The 21256-nt window shown below is 39.5% G+C and overlaps 1 long non-coding RNA gene across 1 annotated transcript in view; it reads right to left on the reverse strand.

The window, feature by feature from the left end:
- Positions 1-438: 438 nt before the first annotated feature.
- Positions 439-21256, reverse strand: part of LOC132522943 (uncharacterized) — a 193548-nt gene continuing 172730 nt past the window's right edge. The window contains exon 3 of the long non-coding RNA XR_009541384.1: positions 439-865. This is a non-coding gene — a long non-coding RNA (uncharacterized LOC132522943). The remainder of the gene's footprint in view (positions 866-21256) is intronic.

Raw genomic sequence — 21256 nt, forward strand, 5'->3', positions numbered from 1 at the left:
ATCTGAATGTTTAGAATTCCTTAAAGCAGTAATTGTCCTGTATCAGAAACCGAGAAGTCTCATAAAGGAGTAATTTTAAGTAGCCAGCATTGCATATAAAGCTCCTGTCAACCTTAAGATTATAGATCAAAAACTAGAGGCAGGGGGAGGTTTTCCAGGTATTTCAGGAGACTATGGAGTTTCATGGAAAAAGCACTGTTCTCTAGAGCTCTGGACTGTTTTTTAGTTGTTTCAGCTCAGGTAAGCTCCTCTGAGCTTCAGGGTTTTTTTCATCCAAAAGGCAGAAATTATAAGAACCACTAACATATTTTTAGACCAATGTCGTGAAGGTGTAAGAGAAAAGTAAGGTATATAAAAGTGCTATAAAACTGAAAAGCACTGCACGAATATAAGCTGTTATTACTTACCTGAGGAGACAGTCATATTTTCTGTGTCCTACAGAACTCCTGCTGTTATTATCAAACAGTCTGGCTCCGATGACATCTTTGTTCTTCTAGTCATCACCTTCTTATCCTTTGACCACTTTATCCTTAGTCTGTCCACACAAGCAAATGTCATCCTCATTGGCACGCCTTCACAAACTAGTTAGGCTTCACAAGCCAAAATATACCAGTAGGTGATTATATGAGAGGCTTATGTTTCTCTTGGAAAGTGATCTTGTCTCTGGTGGCTTCTGAGATACAGTGTCTTGTTGCTGGCTGGACGCCATGGTACACAGGAAACCTAAAGGTTGAGTTGGATCCTTCTCTGCCCCTCGATCAGTTCCACAGCCACAGACGTCTCTTCTGACCCCCAGCCAGCTATCTCAAAGTGATTGCCCAGAATCAAAAGATATTCCACAGAGAGGCGTTGAAAAATTCAGTTTCTGTGAGGAAAAAACAGTATTAGAGAATCAATTTTCTATGTCAATAATAACTCCAACTTCTTGAGCACCTTCGGTGGGCCAGTCACTGTGATATTACACATGAGGCAGGATAATAATTTAAAGTATTAATTTAGGTGTTTCTTTCCCTGCATTTTGCCCCTTTTAATGCTCACTTCTTCCAATCTTCATTCAAGGGATGAGGACAGAATTTTTCTTTGCTTTCTTCAAAAAGTTTGGGGAAGAGTGACTTGTATTCTGAATTTCCTCACCCACTAAACAAATAATGCTGGATGCTCCTGAGAGAAACATGGGCAAAGGGTATTTGTACATATAGACTAAACATCTAGGAGAAGCAGGGTACTCTCCATACCTTTGTCAGTAAAACATTTTCTTTGGCTTGAGTGAGAAGCAAAGGAAGAGGAAAACTCCATGAATCCTGAGAGCAAAGAACACCTATTCCCTGGTTTTCAGCAACAAAAGACAACAGGGCTAGAGGAAAGGACACCTGGGATACGGGCCTCTAGAGAATGTCACCAAATACTCTACACTCAAGCTGGGCAATGAAGAGAGAATTAGAGAGCCCCGGGGTCTGAAAGGGCCATGCACACTGAGGCACTGGACGTCTCCAAGGCCATCTGGGTTAACCTATGACCTCAGACAACAGCTAACTCTCCCACCAAGACCAAACAGCCAAAAATCTTACCACTGTATGATACTCTTAAACAGTGGATATTGCTCCCTAAAGAAAGTGAGAATAAAATTTCAGGTACAAATGGAATTGAGTTATCTTTGTATCTCTACTAGCCCAACAGAAGAAGGGTTCAGAGTCAGAAATTACCAGTTAAAGAAAATGAAGAAAGCTTGTTTTCTTCCACCCCTGGATTTATGGGTCTAGATTAATTCACACTACATATTTCATGCCTCAATGAATCCCTATTACAGCATTATAAATTAGGAATTACTCTTTCCCTTGCCATACGTGAGAAGACCTAGATAGAGAAATTTAAGTAGCTTCTCAAGATAGCACAGCTGGTTTAGGATGGTGCTGGGCTTTAGCCCTAAGGCTTTCTGACGCCAAAGCCATCTCATCTTCTTTCTATAGTACCTGTACCATGAGGTTGGGCAGCCTGGGCAAAATTCAGTTTTGGCCAAGTACACTACTGATTCTTCTTAAAGGAAATATGAACTCGGAATGTACTCTTGCTCCCTCATGTTAGTACAACGTGAAAAGAGATTTTGGGGGTTTTGGTCACAAAAGTAAACCCTACTAATCAATATAGGTCAAAAACATTTGCACTTGCCTTTTATAGCTGCAATTACAATTTTGAAACACTAACTAGATTTTTCATAGGCATTTTACATCCTAATTTCTCCACATGTGTGGGCCTGGGGGTGGTTCAGAAAGGACAGAACTCATGAGGGATGAAGCTCCGTCTGCAGTCATCAAGTAATTTTCTGAAGATTAGAGACTTGGCTGGTCTAAAGAAAACTTTGGCAAGACCCAGGAGCAGAGGAGGCAGCTGGGAATAGTTCATGGCTACTCCCAGGAGTTCCACCTGCATCAGAAGGAGGCTGGCACCAATGCTGCTGAAAGAGCTGCCAGTGGAGATTGGCACTTATGTACTGAGACCAAGGGGGAAACAAGTTGCAAGACAGTGTGGCAGCTGGAAAAAGTAGTGCCCTGCAAAAGGATGGAGATGAGCTCTCATGGAGGGCACTGAATAATAATTTCTAACATGTGCAAGGAAGGTTGATATGTGGACACGGGGACTGGAAACAGATGCAGGGCAATAACGCAATCAAGCAAAATGGAAGGCTAGAAGGAATGAAGAGAAACATGTCAGCCTTGATTGATTTAAAAAGACTTAGCCAGTTAGCATGGTCCAGAAAGGGAGCCTGGTTTAGTTCATTTGGTATCAATTATATTAAATCATCGGGTAAGAAAAGGAAAGATGGAGCAATAAGATCATTATGTAAGGAAGGGAAAGACAGTACACAAATACATGTTAACAAGCTGACTGATCTGATTTTAATCCAAGACCTGACACTTTAAAATGTACTCCCCAGCGCTAGCATCACCCCTCAGCTCCACCTCAGATCATCAGGCATTAGATTCTCATAAGGAGCGCGCAACCTAGATCCCTCGCATGCGCAGTTCACGGTAGGGTTCGAGCTCCTATGAGAACCTAACGCCGCCGCTGATCTGACAGGAGGCGGAGCTCAGGCGGTGATGCAAGTGATGGGGAATGGCTGTAAATACAGATGAAGCTTTGCTTGCCGGCGCTCGTTCACCTCCTGCTGTGTGGCCCACTTCCTAACAGGCCACAGATGGCTACCCGTCCATGGCCTCGGGGTTGGGGACCCCTGGTTTAAAGATTAGAGTTACACTGATCAAAAATGAAATACTTGGAGAGAAGTCTGAAAGGTAGAAATTAAGAGTTCAGTTTGAGATGGGTGAAGTTTCAGCTGTAGAAATGTCAAGTAAACAGTTGGCTGTACAATTGTGCAGTTAAGGAAGGAGTTTTGAGACTGGAGATACACATTTGGGAGTTATTGGCATTTGAAATCGTTGGAATAGACGGATTCACTTATGAGGAAAACAAAGTAAAGGTCTGAGAACTTTCAGGGCACTCCAGCATTTAGTACTTGGAAAGATGAAAAGGAAAGAGCAAAGGAGACTGAGAGGGATTCCCTGTGAGGTAGAAGGAAAACCAGGAGAATGTGGCATCCTGGAAACCAAGGGTCTGTTGCTGCTGCTGGGTTAGTAGCATGAGAACTGAGAATGGAGTGCTGGGTTCAGCAATACAGCCAGTGCCTGACAACCTTGACATGAGCAGTCTTGGGGAGTAATGGGGATGAATGCTAAAATGAAGCAGTTTCAAGAAAGCCTGGAAGGAAAGGAAATGGAGTATAGACAACTCTTTCAAGGGATTTTGCCAAAAGAGGGATTAGAGAAATGGGGCTGTCTTTGGAGAGTGATGTGAGTCATGGGGATAGATTTTGTAAGTGGGATCCCACTTTATCAAAAGGGATAAGCTTGCTTACAGAAAGAGAAAGAAAACTGATGGGGGGCAATTGCAAGAGTGAAGTCCTTGAGCAGAAGAGCAACCACGGGACACCTTATCCAACAGAAGGAACAGACCATGGAAAGCAGCTGGGGGTGAGGAGGTTTATTTTCACTGCAACAGGAAAAAAGAGAGAGTGTTTGGGTGCAGATGCATGAACATTGGTAGATGTGGGTGTGTGAGCATACAGAAAGTTTCCTCCAATTCCTTGATTGAATTCTTAGCATCATTCACAGTGCCTGGCATGTGGTAGGTGTTCAGAAAATTTACTAAATGGATGGATGTACATTATTAAATCTGATTCCAAAGAATTTTCTAAGAGTAATGCTCTGAGCAGGAGCTCGCCTGGCTTTTAGCTTAAACCTGCACTATAAAACAGAAGACAGTGAGAGGAAAAGAGAGAAGCTTTCCAAATAAGCTTTAAAGATTTACTTCATAACCTCCACCCCTCGCCTTTCCTTCTAAAACAAAGATGTGGATAGAAAGGTATGGGATGTTGTACTTTTATTATAGAAGTAATTGGATATCTGTGACTCCTCTTACCCTCTCATAATATCTGCCGGATATAACTCTCGGCTTTCTCATTTTGGCTACATTCCCAGAACTGTATGTAAAGTGTTTTCCTGAAATATTGAAAAGGAGCCTACATTTTAAGTTCTTCATCTCTTTGCCTGAAAAGTGGCTTATTCTCTTCCTGGTGAAATTGCATTTTGTGCGGGCTTTTCTCTTCCTTGACTATTAAAGTTAAAACTAGGAAACAGTAAGTTTCATAGAAGCCAAGCATGTTGTGGTGGACAATAAAGAGATAGGAACATCAATAAGGAAAAGAAAATAAAGATGACAAGAATGTGTTTTTAATGTGAATTAATGGGAAGAGAGGATCCAATGTTCAATGAGATTCTACCAGGTGCTATGCTGTCTACATATAGTATTTATATTTAGTCATCTCATACACATGCACACACACCTGGAAAGTAGGTATTATTCATGTTACAAAAAATGGAACAGAAGTTTGAGGTTTAAAAAACCAGTATTTCCACTTTTCAGGTAGATTATTATATACCAGATCTATTGCTAAGTACTTCAACTGCATCATCTGCTTCCATTTTTAAATAACCTTGAAAGGCAAATATTTTTACTCCATCTTAGAAGATGAGAAAACTGGAGCATTAAGAGGTTTAATGATAGGCTGAAGTTAACACAACTACAGGGGCTCAATCCTAGTTGTTGGAGACATACTCTTCCTGTCACACTATGTGGTTCCCCAAGGGAAGCTGAGCTGCCAGCGAACTGAACAATACATGAAGAGAAAGCAAAACATAATTGCTGAAAAAATTTTGATAAATAGCATCAATGGCCCAATGGTTTCGCTGATTATACTCACAAGCTACGTCACAACTGGTTACATCTAGTTGCATTCCTCCGAAAATGAAGAGGAAGTTTCCTTTTATTTCCAAATCTCTCCCAATGCCTTCTGACTTGAACATTAGAAAAAATGTACGAGTCTTAAAACTCAGTGCAAGATGGCAAAGGTCTTGTTTTTTTGATCCTTTAAGAAGTAGCGGGCTTCCCTGCTGGCGCAGTGGTTGGGAGTCCGCCTGCCGATGCAGGGGACACCCCGGTCCGGGAGGATCCCACATGCCGCGGAGCGGCTGGGCCCGTGAGCCATGGCCGTTGAGCCTGCGCGTCCGGAGCGTGTCTGTGCTCCGCAGCGGGAGAGGCCAAAACAGTGAGAGGCCCGCGTACCACAAAAAAAAAAAAAAAAAAAAAAAAAAAAAAAAAGTAGCTGGCTAGATTACAATGGAATATAAAGAAAGAAAACATTATATACCATGTGGAAATGTATTTATGCATGTACGTGTAACTTTTTAAAGAGTAATTTCTCCTCAGGCAACCTGGGAGACATAGTAATTGAGAACACAGTCTTTAAAATCAGAACTGAATTTCCAGGCTGCCCTCACCAGTGCCTGGGTATGAGATTTGCCCAGGTTCCTTAGCCTAAGCCTCATGGTCTCATCAGTGAGAAAGGGCTGATGCTATTACCTTCCTCACAGAATCACTGAGAAGAGCACTGAAATAATCCCGTTAGCACAGTGGCTAACATAGAAAATGTGCTCAATAAATTCTTTCCGTCCCAAATGCCATTTGGAAATACAGAGTAAGGCACTAATGGTCACTTTAGACCCTGTGACAAGCATGGGGATTGACCTCCAACAGAGCGCTGGTTTTTAAAGAGGTTCTCAGGATTAAGTCTGATGCAGATACATCACCACATAGGCTGCATGATTAAACTGCACCTCCGATTTAATTGCATCTCAGGTGCCAGGTGCTTGTTACAGTTCCTCTCTCCGCCGCAAGGAAAGGCTTATGTTTTATAAGTACAACAAAGTGGAAAGAAGATGAAGAAGTTTAAATATAGCAAAGACCTTAGTACCTCAGTACATGTGAACAGGGTCCATATACTCTTCCAAGACTATATTATAAAATTATAATGCACCAACAATTTTATAAAATCATTTGACAAGCTAGAGAACTTGAAAGAAAAGAACGTTTAAAATTTTAAAACCAGCTTGGTTTTAGTTTTCCTAACCAGTCCAAAAGGAGTCCTAGCCAACTCCCTAGGTCCTATGCAATTACCACAACTATTCATTTAGGAGAGGAATTCATGCCAATTCTTAGAAAGAAATGGTATTTTCTCTTTCCAAATATGATATCATTACTATACACACCTTCTGCTGAGGACAGAATCCTGGGGGAAAATATACCTTTATTCTCTCAGAGCTTTATCTCCAATATCATAGTATCTCCACAAATATAAATGTTCAATTTTTCATGCTTCTATTCAAAGTCACCTCCTCCATAAAATCTTCCCTGATGCTTCACCCACGTGTAAACTGGTTCTGCTTTTCTAAACTCATATATAGTATTTCATTACTTTTGACTGATTCTAATCTTTATCTCTACCTCTACCTCTGTCACTTTTACCACAGGAGATTCTAAAGGGCAAGGGCTATCTTTTTATGCATCTAAATTCTACACAGATCTTAACACAGGCTCCTAGACATGCATAAACTCTTCCCCACCTAAGTATTAAGCATTTGATGTGTTCTAGACACGAACATAATAATCAGTTATGTTGTATTGAGTGTTTTCCTTTTGCCACAAATCTCAAGACTCAAATCACAGATCTCTTTATCAAGGTTTTAGGGACATTATCTCCTTCAGTTCTTAAAACTACCCTGAGTAGGTCGCAATATGACACACATTTTATAAGTTAGGAAGCTGAGGCTTAGAGATTGTGAACCATGGACCTGAGATCCTATAATGGTAATGTCTTACTACTCAGTTCTTCTTACTCCGGAGCTCATGCTGTTGACCACTATATTAACCAGCACCACTGCAGGCACTCAGTAAATACCCGCTCTATGAATAAACAGATAAAATTCAGGGACTATGTTTTGTTTTCCTGTTCTCCAACTCTAAGATGAGAAATAGGCAAGTGATCATATTTTTTAAAAAGACTAAGAAAGTCCTTACATAAAAAGAGCAAACAATGACCAAAACTTAAATATTTTTTTATCCTTTGAATAACCCAGTGATGCAAACATAATACATCTTGGGTACTGCTGAGAGCATTCAAGTTTATTCTCAGTGACCTGCAACCCGCCAGTTACTTAGACTTAGCGCGTTATGAAAGCTTTGGCCTTGCATTTATAAAGTGAAGGGAGAATTCTGGCACTTCCTTTGGGTAGTAGGACCAGTTCCTCAAGCAATTAAGCTTTACTTTCTGTTAATAATACTATATTGTGTACTTGAAGTCTGCAGACAGAGTGGATCTTCAAAGTTCTCAACACACTCAACACACAAAAGGGGTGGTGACCATGTGGGGCAATGGATTTGTTAACTAGCTTGATTGTGGCAACCATTTCACAATGTATACATATCAAATCATTGTGTTGTACACCTTAAATATGTAAAATAAAAATAACCTTCACTTTCTGCTCTACTCCAGAAGAGGGGAAAGCAACAGTTTTAAACCTTTCCTAATAATTACAAATTCTTACATTTGATCCATATTATGAATAAGTGACATTTCTTACTAGTAGTGTAGAATAAATATTAGATCCAGCTTGAAAAAAAAAGGGGGGAAAAAAGCACGGATAGAGGTAAACCTTGAGGAGAAAGTCAGTTGTGAAGAAGAGGGTATGGTTGCCTGGTAACTATATTCATCCAAGCTTCTCTCCAAGTACAGTATACTCTGAATTATTTTTCCATCCAGGGTGCTACAGTGGGAATTCAATGGGGCAATATGTGGTTCCTGGAAAAATGGATTAAATAGGGAAAACAAACAATATGTTTCTATTAACACTAGCTGAGCTTCTCTTATCTTGAAAATCAGGATTCATATTCTGCAAGCAGTATGTGAAAAGCCTACGCTTTTTGTAGAAAAGAAATGGAAAGCAAGAAGGCTATTCTTGAAAGAATAAAATACACATGTTAACCTCCTAATAATGATACACTAAGGGTTAAAATATGCACACAAAATTTCAAAGTTTGAGTCCTAGCCTTCTCTAATAACCCTTGGAGCCAGACATGATCAAAGACCCTGGTAACCATAGTTGCTTGATGGGTGAAGTGGCTCTGAAATCAGACTGCCTGGCTTCTAATCCAAGCTCCGAATTCACTAGCTGCACATCCTTCATGTGACTTAGCCTCAGTTTCCTGAATTAGAGTTCTGGGAGCACAATATCCGATACAGAGAAAGTACTCCAAATGCTAGCTATTATTAGTGTTTTGCTTATTTTAAGTGATTAAAAGTTTCTAAAACTTTACTAATAAAAATTAAAATTGCATAAAGAAAATGAAGAACTGAAGATATTGCTATTCAGGTCAAGTCAAGCAAAAGCAGTTGTTTATGGTGGGGGAGAAGTGTGTCGAAGTTTTTGATTTTTGTGCTTTAGTATCATTTTCTTTTTAGAGCACTTGAATATATCAAAAGAAGGGGCAGTTTATAACAATTCTCACTGCCTCATGAGTAAAAAAAGGACCACCAAAGGGGCATGCCAGAAGGTGAGAAAACAAAATTCCAGTCCAGAAACAACTGTCTACAAGATATGTTTCCTAAAAAGTTCAGTGCACATCAGTTCTTTTTTAGATGCCCTATGAGAGCTCATTGCTTATAGGTGATTACTCTAATAAGGCTATTTTTGGTCATTGTTTGCAAAAACCACAGTCCTCCTCAAGTTACCAAGGAAAAACAAACTGCTTATGGAAAAATGCTTATTAAAAAAACTAAAGAATCCTAGCTCTAGGAGAATAGGATTTGGGCAGCTCCAGAGACCACAACTCTCCTTCTCTCTGACCATCTTCTTTCTCCTCCCCTGAGCCTCTACCTTCTCCGTTCTTCTGTTCTTGTCCTCCTCTCTCTCTTTCTCCCACTCACTTTTCAATAATCTATGGTCAAGGACATTGGGTTACACAGCCCATTTCCCACTCAACAAAGATGGCTGGCAGGGGACAGCGTCCAAGAAGGACTTCAAATGAGACAGGAATCCTAAAGCATTCCATTCTTTTCCTGGCAAGCACTCTTGTCCCTGTAAATACATCAAAAGTAGCCTCTGTGGGCTTCCCTGGTGGCGCAGTGGTTGACAGTCCACCTGCCGATGCAGGGGACACGGGTTCGTGCCCTGGTCCGGGAAGATCCCACATGCCGCGGAGCGGCTGCGCCCGTGAGCCATGGTCGCTGAGGCTGCGCATCCGGAGCCTTTTGCTCTGCAACGGGAGAGGCCACAACAGTGAGAGGCCCGCGTACCGCAAAAAACAAAAAAACAAAACAAAACAAAAAAGTAGCCTCTGTGTAGCAGTTACCCATCTATCATATATACAACTACCACCAAGCCCAATTTTTAAAAACATATGTCTTCCAAACAATCTGAGATCTATAGAATTTAATTTTTATTAAATCTTACTTACTCACATTTATAACTTCTAATCAGAGCTTCTGACTAAATAATGAGGTTTGTGAGGTTGTTAATATGACTCAAAGCAAAGGAACTTGGTCCTTTTATTAGCATGTTTAACTTTATCTCAAGTAAATGTGCTCATTTTTTTAAGTTTTTAAATATATTGAAGTGGTTATGTAGTACTAAAATCTACCCCAAATACTGTCTTCAGAGACTGAAGTCTCAAAAATGATAAATCCCCAAATTCATACAACAATGGGATGCTTTTTTAGGATAAGGACAAGATAACAAATGGTTTTACGCCAAGTGAAAGCATTGATATAGGCTATACTGATCGGTATTTCATCTCAAAATGAAAAGGCGAAAAGAATCACACTAGGAAAAAGCTATGAAGTTTCCTGAGATAGAATGTTGTGAAGGCACTCTATAATTGATGAAAATGTCTCTTGGATGTGACTGTTTATATGTGATTGGTGTACCAAAACTAGACAGGCAGGAAAAATAAGCCCTCATTTCATGAAAGATGGGTGGACACTTTCCAATCATTTTCTGAGGTTAAACTCAGGGTCTATATAGCATCAGAATCTTCAGTTAATTTCGTTTTTTCTGAAATATCCCTTGTGGCACTATATGTGGGAATAGCCCACGGCTTTTTTACTCCTGAGATTTCAATCCAGAAACTGAAGGATTTTCTAAATTTTCCACCTGACCATAGACTCTAAAACTAATTATTGTGAACGCGCAAACAGAACAATACTGCCATTCATCCAACAAACAGTGAATACCCCAAACACTGTGGTGTTTAAATGTGTTCAATCTCTAAGATCTGGGGTTTTGTTTGTTACTACATCATAACCTAAATTATCCAGATTTCTGTGGATGCTATGTGGGGCATACAGAAAGCATGCCTAATCCAAGTGTTGGGGGCAGGAAATGTTTCCTTGTATATTGCATAAGCGTGCACAATTTATTTCCCTGTCACCTGCTCAGCTGTAAACCATGAGAACATAGCACTTTGCACAGTGTATCTGCCCAGTAAATGCTGGTTTAATTTGGATGGGTCAAAAATCAAACTGTTGCTCTAGAAATTCAACTTCAGTGCTCTTCGGCAGTGCCTGTTAACCGGAACTTGGTTCTGGACAAACTCTGGCTCTATTATACCATATAATTGGGGAAATTTACATGTGTTTCTTAATTTCAATGGGCATCAGATCCTTCATCAGCTCAACTGGAATAAGTATATGAAAATATTTATCATAACTTTTGTTCAAAATAGGTAATCAACAAAATGCTATTTTTCTCCCAGAATCACTGTCCTCTGCCTCTTTCACATTGCAGTGTTGATAAACTCTAAATTAGATATGGAACCCAAGATATTAATTTGCTTCTACAATGCTGGAACGCAAGACTGTTTGAAACATTGAAAACCTGATTTTTCATAAAATTAATATACATCAAATGTCTTTCCCCTTTAAATAAAATACCACTGACACATTATTGGTAAAATGAAAATATTTTGTTGCACATTTGACTGCAAAGGTACTTTTAAATTTTCCATTGTGAGATTCACAAGTATGTTTGCCTGGCAATCTCCTGATTTGTTTTTTCTTTTATCAATAGTATCACTTCTGAGTGGTCAAAAATGCCAGCTGCAGACCTAGGTCAAATGTAATTCTATGCACTAATTACATCAGACGGTTTGAAACTAATAGGAATTTTGCATGAGCAATTTTAACAAGAACAGGTATCTAATGACTCAATGGTATATTTATGTTCTTAAGCATCCCATGTGCCTTAGATACTCTTTGCTAAGTGCCGATTCAATTCCACCAGCTCTTAATAAAGCTAAACTCTGCTTGTCTCCCATGAAATGATTTATAAAGAAATCTTCCATCATCCTTGCTGGTAAGAAGGCTTCCCATTACACACTGCAGCATCTTCAAATAGGTATGCATCTCAACCAGGAAAAAAAATCTTTTTAATGATCATACTGCCATGATTTACAGTTGTTAGCTGAGAGAAGTTTAATCCAGAGAGACTTGATGACATCTATGCCAAAAAACATGGGTAAGAAGTATTTAACCAAAGCCAAACATTTTGGAGTTGTGCTTCACCTTTGATGAACTCAGGCCTACTGCTACAGATAAAACAGACCGAAGAAACAGACTCAATCTTTGTAAATTCTTTACATCAACCTTCCTACTAAGTGATCAAAACCAAAAAACTTAAAAATGACAGATGGATCCCTAAATGTGTGTCTGAGAGGAACTGGGAAGTTCTTGGTAAAATCTGTTCAGTGAATCTAACTGAAGCCCATTTAGAAATGTGCCAATCAGCTTGTGTGTTAAATATCTAAGGAGAGACTGCATTTAGGGTTTTCTCAACCCAAATCTGCAGGCTCAGCCTATTCACATACGATTTGGATGAGCACAAGATTAGCAGCCATGATGCTCTGATTCATCTGATTTTAATAGAACCCTAGGGGATTGACTCAATGCAGCTGACTGTTCTCTTGCTATATTAAATTGTCCCTAATCTGACTGGCTACATCATAATACTATAGACTATAGACTATTTGTCACAGCATGATTCTACATTTGGTTCTCTGAGTTCAGGCAAGTTAGCTCTTTTCTTAAAGTTGTGAATTCTAATTTCAAAGTTTGAGGATATGGCCATCACTAGCAAATACCTTTAGGGTGCCAAAGTGGAAATAGAGGCTATCACTAATGACACGTGACTTGGCTATTTAAATAATGGCTATAGGTTGTGAAGTGTTAAAGTTAGTAAGTTTTCTTGGAAGCATATTCCAATTCTGCTTCTGGAGTTGGTGACTGTGTGCATGTGTGTGTGCATAGGTTCAGGCCTTGCTTACATTTAGCACAGAAGCTTCATTTATAGGAGCCTTACATGGGCATCAGTGTTTTGTTTCATGACTCACCATGTGTCCCAATGCTAAAGATACAGATTACAGTGCAAGAACTGGAGTAATTACAGCCTTCCAAATCCTAGGCTCTCAAACCTCCTCATTTCACAGGGCACCGTTAGTTTACTTTCCCAAAGCTGATTTCAGCACTTTGGCAGATGTTTCATGAATGTTGTAAATGGGTACAAAATGGAGAAATATCCTAATATTGAGAGTAGTAAATATCGTTGCCATGAGCCTAAGGCTTCTCTGTGCACATTAGAAAAAAGTACTCTCCAAAGAGAATGCTTAGGAGTTAAAAAGAGAATAAGTCACAGTTGTAATAATCATAAAAAAAGCAATTGCATACTGGTATTAGATACTCTGGGTAACCAGGTGCTAATAATTTTACTATATTAATGAAGACTTAAAGTCATATTGATCTACTCATTTGAATGGTATTTGCTTCAGCATTAGGAAAGCTTGATGTCTTCCTTTTAAACTCGAGTTATTAACCTGACCTTGTTATTGAGAGAATGCAATTCTTAATTTAAGGGTAATTTACAATGGCATCTATAACATTAGATACAAATGGGACATTAGCTAAGGATGGAGTGGAGGACATTCATGCATTTTTATGTTCTATTATGGCTGACAAAGGATCAGGCCTGGGGCACAGACAGCAGATATTTACATCCTGCCTTTTTTGCTGATACTCCTCACATCACAAGCCCCAGACCATGAAGACCATGAAGAGAAATGCAAATACAGAGATCTGAATTGTTTCACATCAAGTGCAAAGGTCTAAGGCATTATTTTTTTCCTCATTAGAAATCAGTTCCTACAGAAGTCTATATACGCCTAACTTTTCACTAAAAATATACATATATATATATATATATCTCTTTTTAAGATTATCTAACTAGAGCTTTTTAGTTCAGTAGTTTATCAGATGCTTAAAACAAGTCTTATTTAAAGATGAGTCAATTCTATTTAGATTTTCACAAAAAAGCCCAAATCAATAAACGATTGATAAGGATGGGACCACTGAAGTATATGAGCCCTACGGGGGATTCAATATCTTCAAATCAAAGCAAAGCAGACACTACTAGTTAGTAGAAATTTCCAAGGAAACTCTAATGGTCTATTTCTCACTAAGGCAGAGAACGAGAAGGTGCTTGCTGTTCTTCCATTTGTCCTGACCCTTTCCTGGGACTAGTCAAAGCAAGAGGAAAACTTGGCTCTATCTACCTTAGTGATTCCCAGCCCTGACTACATACTAGAATCATCTAGGATGCTTTAAACAAACAAACAAACAAACACTGATGTTTACAGCCCGCAGTGGGCCAACCAAATCAAAACTCTGGTGGAACACTGAGCTATTAAGTTTCCTAAGTAATTCTAAAGTTCAGCTAAGGTTGAGAACCCTAGCCTACTTATTTGCTGTGGTGTGAGAAGAAAACCACCCCAGACCAAAAACACCCTTTCTACTAGCTTGCTGCAGTACATGATAGTCCACTATTAAAACAACTCATTGTGCATCTCCCATGGGCTGCACTGTCCAATAAATACAATAGCCGTCAGCCACATGAGCTACTGAGTGCTTGAAATGCAGGCAGTCCAAATTGAGATGCTAAGAGTAAAATGGACACCAGATTTCAAAGACTTAATAGGAGATAAAGAACGCAAAAAACACGGTAAATAATTTTAATGTTGATTACTTATTGAAATGATATTTTGACTATGGATGGAAAAATATATTAATAAAAGTAATTTCACTTGTGTTTACTTTTTATTGTAGTTTACAGAAATTTATATATGTGACTCGCTTAATATTTTTATTAAAAATTGCTATGCTAGGAAAATAATTTTGATGTGCTAAAGACAGTGGGCTGGGAAATTTTACTGATTTGTTTACAGATCAACCTATTTAAAACCGTTAGTTTCATTACAATATTGGTATAACAAGAGGCTTTGAGAATATGGAAAATATGACAGGTGAATGTTGCTTTTGAGAAGATGACTCAAAAAGTCCAGATCAAGGAACATTGCCTTAGTTTGAAAGAGGGCTGCCATGTTGAGCCATAGTAGATAGTGACATGGATTAGATGAACTCTGCTTGCTTCACAGCTGGAGGTTATTCTTGTCCCTATTTCTCCCTCTCTCTTAATGTTAAGCAATTAACATTTTCACTCTTTTGCGATGTCACAGTGGAACTACCATGAGTCTTTTGATTCTGCAGATTTGGGCTTATGCTTCAGCGCTTACAGCACTGAGCATGTAATCTTGAGAGTCACTTCATCTCTCTGATCCTGTGTTTTTTATCTGTAAAATAGAGATAAGACAACCGCTCCCAGGGTTAACTGAATGTTACTTAATATAGAATAAAACCCGATCTGGTGCCTGCTGCATAGCAGAGTTCAATCAATGGCTGTCATTCTTTCTCCTCCTCCACATGAACAACACCTATCTATCCTTTGTAACTCAAGTTAAAAATCACCTTTTTTTATGAAGCCATAGCTATGCACTTCCCCCTCTATTTTCCCATAGAATATCAGGCACACTTTAATTACTTGGTAGTGTATCTTCTTGCCCCATGAGACTACCATGAACTTCTTGAGGTCAGAGCTTTTCTAATTCTTTGTAACCCCAACGTCTAGCACAGAATGTAGAACACAGCAGATGCTCAAGATCTGCTGGAGGGATGGAAGGAGGGGGGATGGTATTTATGATTCAGCCCTTGACATCTTTGGAGTTTGAGTACAATAGAAAAAAAAAAGTCCATGATTCAATGGATAAAAGTATAACAATAAGGAAAAGAACAGAGAGTATAACATCTGTCTTCATATTCCATTATGGGTGGTTGCTTCTCTGGCTTTGGTCAGCCACCTGGTAAACAGTCCATAACGTGCTGCACTGCTGGAGGAACATACAAGAGCAAATACCCCTAGCGTGGTACGTCTCCATAGCCTCCCATGACAAGTATCATCCGAGGGCTTTCCCTGGTGGCGCAGTGGTTGGGAGTCTGCCTGACGATGTAGGGGACGCAGGTTCGTGCCCCAGTCCAGGAGGATACCACATGCTGTGGAGCGGCTGGGCCCGTGGGCCATGGCCGCTGAGCCTGCGCGTCCGGAGCCTGTGTTCCGCAATGGTAGAGGCCACAACTGTGAGAGGCCCACGTACCGCAAAAAAATATCATCTGAGAAGCCACTACCCCCACTGGTTTTAAGCCTTCCCTCCCTCTACTAAGCACTGGCTCCACCCCCAACTACATCCGTCTACAAGTCTTTTCCTAGCCAACCCTAGGGAAAGCCCTTTCCACTACTCATCCAAAGTGTTTCAACTGAAGTATTCCTTCTCTTTCTCTCCCACTCCTCCACCCCCACCCCAATCTGAGCCTTGGTAAATCCCATGCTCTTTAAAATATCATCTAAAGGCTGCTTCTACTGTCTACCCTAATCAGACTAATGTAAATGATCTCTAGAAGTTCTATCCTCAAACAGCACATCGCTTGTGGTTCCAAATGACAATTAAAAAGCTCTTCCTGGAGGGCTTCCCTGGTGGCGCAGTGGTTGAGAGTCCACCTGCTGATGCAGGGGACACGGGTTCGTGCCCTGGTCCAGGAAGATCCCACATGCCGCGGAGCGGCTGGGCCCGTGAGCCATGGCCGCTGAGCCTGCGCGTCCGGAGCCTGTGCTCCGCAACAGGAGAGGCCACAACAGTGAGAGGCCCGCGTACCGCAAAAAAAATAAAATAAAATAAATAATAAATAAAAAGCTCTTCTTGGGGCTTCCCTGGGGGCGCAGTGGTTGAGAGTTCGCCTGCCAATGCAGGAGACACAGGTTCGTGCCCCGGTCCGGGAAGATCTCACACGCCGTGGAGCGGCTGCGCCCGTGAGCCATGGCCGCTGAGCCTGCACGTCCGGAGCCTGTGCTCCACAACGGGAGAGGCCACAACAGTGAGAGGCTCGCATACCGCAAAAAAAAAAAAAAAAAAAGAAAAAGCTCTTCTTGATCCATGAGTTATTTGTTTCTGTCAAACCCTCTAGAATATAAAATCCCAGAGGCCAGGAACTACATTCTATTACCTCTATCCATTGTGACGCCTGGCTCAGGGACTTGCACTTTAGGCCATTAAGAATTTTGTGGTAGGACTAAAGTGAATCCCCAGGACTAAAATATTTAAGCCAGTGGATAGTATAGCCTTCTGAAGGTTTTTAACTTGTTATATTTACAGAGATCTATTCTGATTCCACTTATAATTTAAATTATGTGAGCCTAATATATCATACCTTCTGAACATTTCCAAACCAAACACAGAAAAATTCTAAGTTCCCTTTGAACAAAGAGAATGTGAACTGGACTCCATGTATCTTGCAGGCAGTAGCCGAAACACTGAACGTGACTAAGGAATTAGAGAGGGTAGAACAAGCCTACTGTTAGCAGGGGCAGGATCTGAAGAAAATATCAAGGCACAGTGGACAAGATGATACTGTAATGTCCTACAAAATAATCGTTTGAAATTATTTATTCAAAATTTACTTGTTGAGGTACAAAGCAATTAACTGTTTCAATAAAAGGTTGAATCTCGTTATGTTTAAAATATGACTGATGCATTATTAACACTCGACGTAACACTTTAATTATTGGAAGTTGTCTTTTATTTCAGTATTTATTAACTCCTAATTATATATCATTAGCCAACTCTCATTCAGGATAAAGGTAACTATAGGAATTAAATTTTAAGATTTCGTTCTACGTAGATAGCATCATAGCCTGCATTATTCAGTTACAAAATTTGATCTCACACAGTTATCAAGGGACTCTTATGTATCTGCTATAAGTTTGGTGGTGCAGCTTCTAGCAGCCAAAGGTGGAAACCTGAGTTGATTGGCAATAGTTATTTTTTTGATTTATCTCAGTGATGTTTTATTGTTGCTTGCAGATTTAGGTCTAAGGCTGCTGCCTGGCTGGCCAGGCTCTCCAGTTCAACCCTAGTCAGGAGCCAAAGACATATTCAAGCTTAAAATCCTAAATCTATTGATCTAAAGGGTGATCAACATCATTATTTGATTCTGCAACAGTAGGTTTGAACACCTTTTGAGATAATTTATTCCCAGTCCTTCCACCTAATTACTGAGGAACCCTGGCATTTTATTATGCTTCTCTAGAGTTTTAAGTTCCTCAACTACAAAAAAGTAATAACGGTAGTATTTACTTCTTACGGTTGCTGTGAGGATTAAATGAGATAATCGGTTAGGACAAAGACGATAACTGATGCTCAAAAAACATGAGATATCAATTGTGTCACCAAGAAGAGGGAAAATAAATGAGAAATAGAAAAAAGAGAAGGCCAATTTGTAGAATGTGTCCTTATCTAAGAGAACGTCAAAGTAAACATTGAGCAGCGACACCCAGTGGAAAGAGTTTTCAGAATCAATCAGTTCTGGGTCTGATTCCCAGACTCACAGTTTACAAGCTGTGTGAAATTAAACATACTTATTAATTTCTCTGAGCCTCCCTTTCGTTATCTCTAAAATGGAGCTAATAACACATGACCCAGAGGTGGTGAGGATTAAGGGAAATAACGTATGTAAAGCTCTGAAATTTAATACATAGGAGAGGAAAACATGAAAGGGTTAAATTAGTGCAGCATTTGTCTGTAGGCTGGCCTGTGACAGCTGTTGATGGATATGAAAGATGCTCTGTTTACTTGGTGAATTCTTCCTCAAGTACAGATGAAAATAGGAAGCCTTAATAACACCAGACTATTTTAAAATAATCTTCTGGCTAAGCCAGAGCTGTGCTAGCTTGTTATCACACCCAGGATTGTGTTTACCTGTTGAATTTTTTAGACAGGACATCAATAAACAGGCAGACCACTTTGAAAAGCTGACTGTGCCCTGAGCAGTCTGCAGGGAGAAGCAGAGTGTGCTGGTTGGATCACCAGGATGCTGCATAGAGGGCAATGTTGGCTGGAACAAGACTTGAAAGAGATCATGTTTCAGTGCTTCACTGTGATAGAGTTCGTGAAATGTCCTTTCTAAAACACTCACGAACTCCTCCTTCTGCATCCCCTGGGATTCTTTTATGGCACCAAAAGGTCTGTATCTTGTCCCACCCCCTCCAGATAATCCTAACGATATGATTAGCTTTAAATCTCACTAATCTGTTCACCTCCAAACTTTGGACACACTAAGTATCCAGTAAATGTTTGTTGAATAAAAGAAATTTATTTGAAATAAGATAAATATGTAATTATGATGGCACAGGATACTGTTATTGCATCTGTGGAAAACAATGGAGACTATATAACAGGAGATATTAAAATGATCATACTCTAGGATCCTGTAATTTACTCCTAGGAAATAATTCAACAGAAAAATAAAGCTCTATCCATGATGATGTTTTGTGCTGGGCAATATTATTATTTGAAAAGTGTAAATATTTAACAACACAGAATTATTCGAGTAGATTATGGCATCTTATAAAGTGATACTACGTCTACCTTAAAAGAAATAACTGTAAAGACATTATTGCAAATTTACAAAACATCTGGTAACAGCAGTAGCATACAAACTCCCCAATTATGCTATGTTAATAACTTATAAAATACATATGACCATGTATAGCTACCATAAAAGAATGCATACACACGAAAGGTTGTTGATGTAGAATGGTCAAATTATGGGTATTTTCCTGACAGAAGTCTTCTTTGCTGTTGTTTTATTTTTAACAATTAAAGAGAAGTGAGAGGATAGGCTTGAGACTGCTCTTGTTACACAAAACATTAGTTACCAGAAATAGGTATGTTAAGTACCATTGTGTGTTCATGTATCAGGTCATCATAGAAGTCATAGACTTATCATAGAAGTCATTCATGCTTTGTGATCATGACTTAGTTAACTGCCTCCTTTATTAGAGTACAAGGTTTGTGAGGCTCTTTGGGGGCAAGGAGTAGATGTGTCTCATTTAGTGATTATCTCCTGCATTTTCACAATGGTATGCACATTGTAAGTAGTAATATGCAATTTGTTTATTCAATAAAAGGAAAGAAACTATACTGCCCCAAACATGTCATTCCCATCCATTAACTAATATCTGAAAATCTACATCAAATTCATCTTCTTAATTTCCAAAAAGGAATACTTCAAACTCTTGTCAGTCAGGTACAGCTGATATTTTTCTGAGAGCTGACTTTGATAAGGGAAATTAGAGTCCTTAAGTTGAACGGAAAGTGGGAAAACACTAAAGGTCAGAAGAAGGAATACCAAGGTGATGAAATAAAAATTTGTATTCTAAGCCAAGTCAAGGAAAATTTAAATATAAAAATTTTTCTCTGCCCTTTGGCCTCCTCTCTCCCCTCTACTTTCTTTTTTTTTTTTTGGCGGTACGCAGGCCTCTCACTGTTGTGGCCTCTCCCGTTGCGGAGCACAGGCTCCAGATGCACAGGCCTCCGCGGCACGTGGGATCCTCCCGGACCGGGACACGAACCCGTTTCCCCTGCATCGGCAGGCGGCCTCTCAACCACTGCACCACCAGGGAAGCCCTCCCCTCTACTTTCAATGTGTATCTGCATTATGCATCGATCAGACCTCCCCCATCAGCAGAAATACCTGCTCAGCCATAAAGAGCCAATATTCTCCTAGCACCACCAAGATAACTCCTTAGGAGGTAAACTTCCTTCTTAATCTTGGAAGGGGTCATGATGACCCATGACTCACTACTCACTTTGTACACGTAGATCTCGATTGTGTAAACTATCTACGTCATTTAATGTACAGCCCTCTGTCCAAAAAGTTATATAACTGTGCTTTGACCTCTAGTGTGTGCAACAGTTCTCAGAGCTTGTTGAGAGGCTGTTACCGGGTTATAATCCTCAATTCGGCTGAAAGAAAAATTTCCATTTCTTTCTTAGATTAATTTTTTCGTTGACAAAAGATGCATTTTGCTTATTTTACAACCATGTGTAGGTCTACTCTCTTTTAATTTGAATTTGTACTATTAGGAACTCACTTCTAATATAATGTATAATAAAAAAGCTACAATAAAACCAGCACTTAAAACAACAAATACAGAAGCCTCAATTACTCAAAAATGTGCTATACATTGTGGCATTATGCTTATAGATCAAAATCAGTTAATACTGAGTATTTATTTAGAAAAGAGTTTTCTATAGGATATCCAAGACTAAATGATCATCTTTCTAATCTTTGGCCAAATTCACAGTATGAAGAGTCATAGTTTTTAGACCTAAAGAAATCTGAGACCTAGAAAGGGCTTCAGAGATGAATAATCTAACTTTAAAGATAAACAAGCGGAGGATCAAAGAGATCAAGTGATCTATCCCAAACTCAAATATTAGACTCAACTTCAAGTTAGCAACACTTCTTATACACTATCAATGAATTCCTGAATGATGTCTCTGAAACACTATAAATTCAATATTATCAAGGAAAAGA

Source organism: Lagenorhynchus albirostris, chromosome 7 (genome assembly GCF_949774975.1).
Source record: "Lagenorhynchus albirostris chromosome 7, mLagAlb1.1, whole genome shotgun sequence".
Classification (NCBI taxonomy): Eukaryota; Metazoa; Chordata; class Mammalia; order Artiodactyla; family Delphinidae; genus Lagenorhynchus; species Lagenorhynchus albirostris.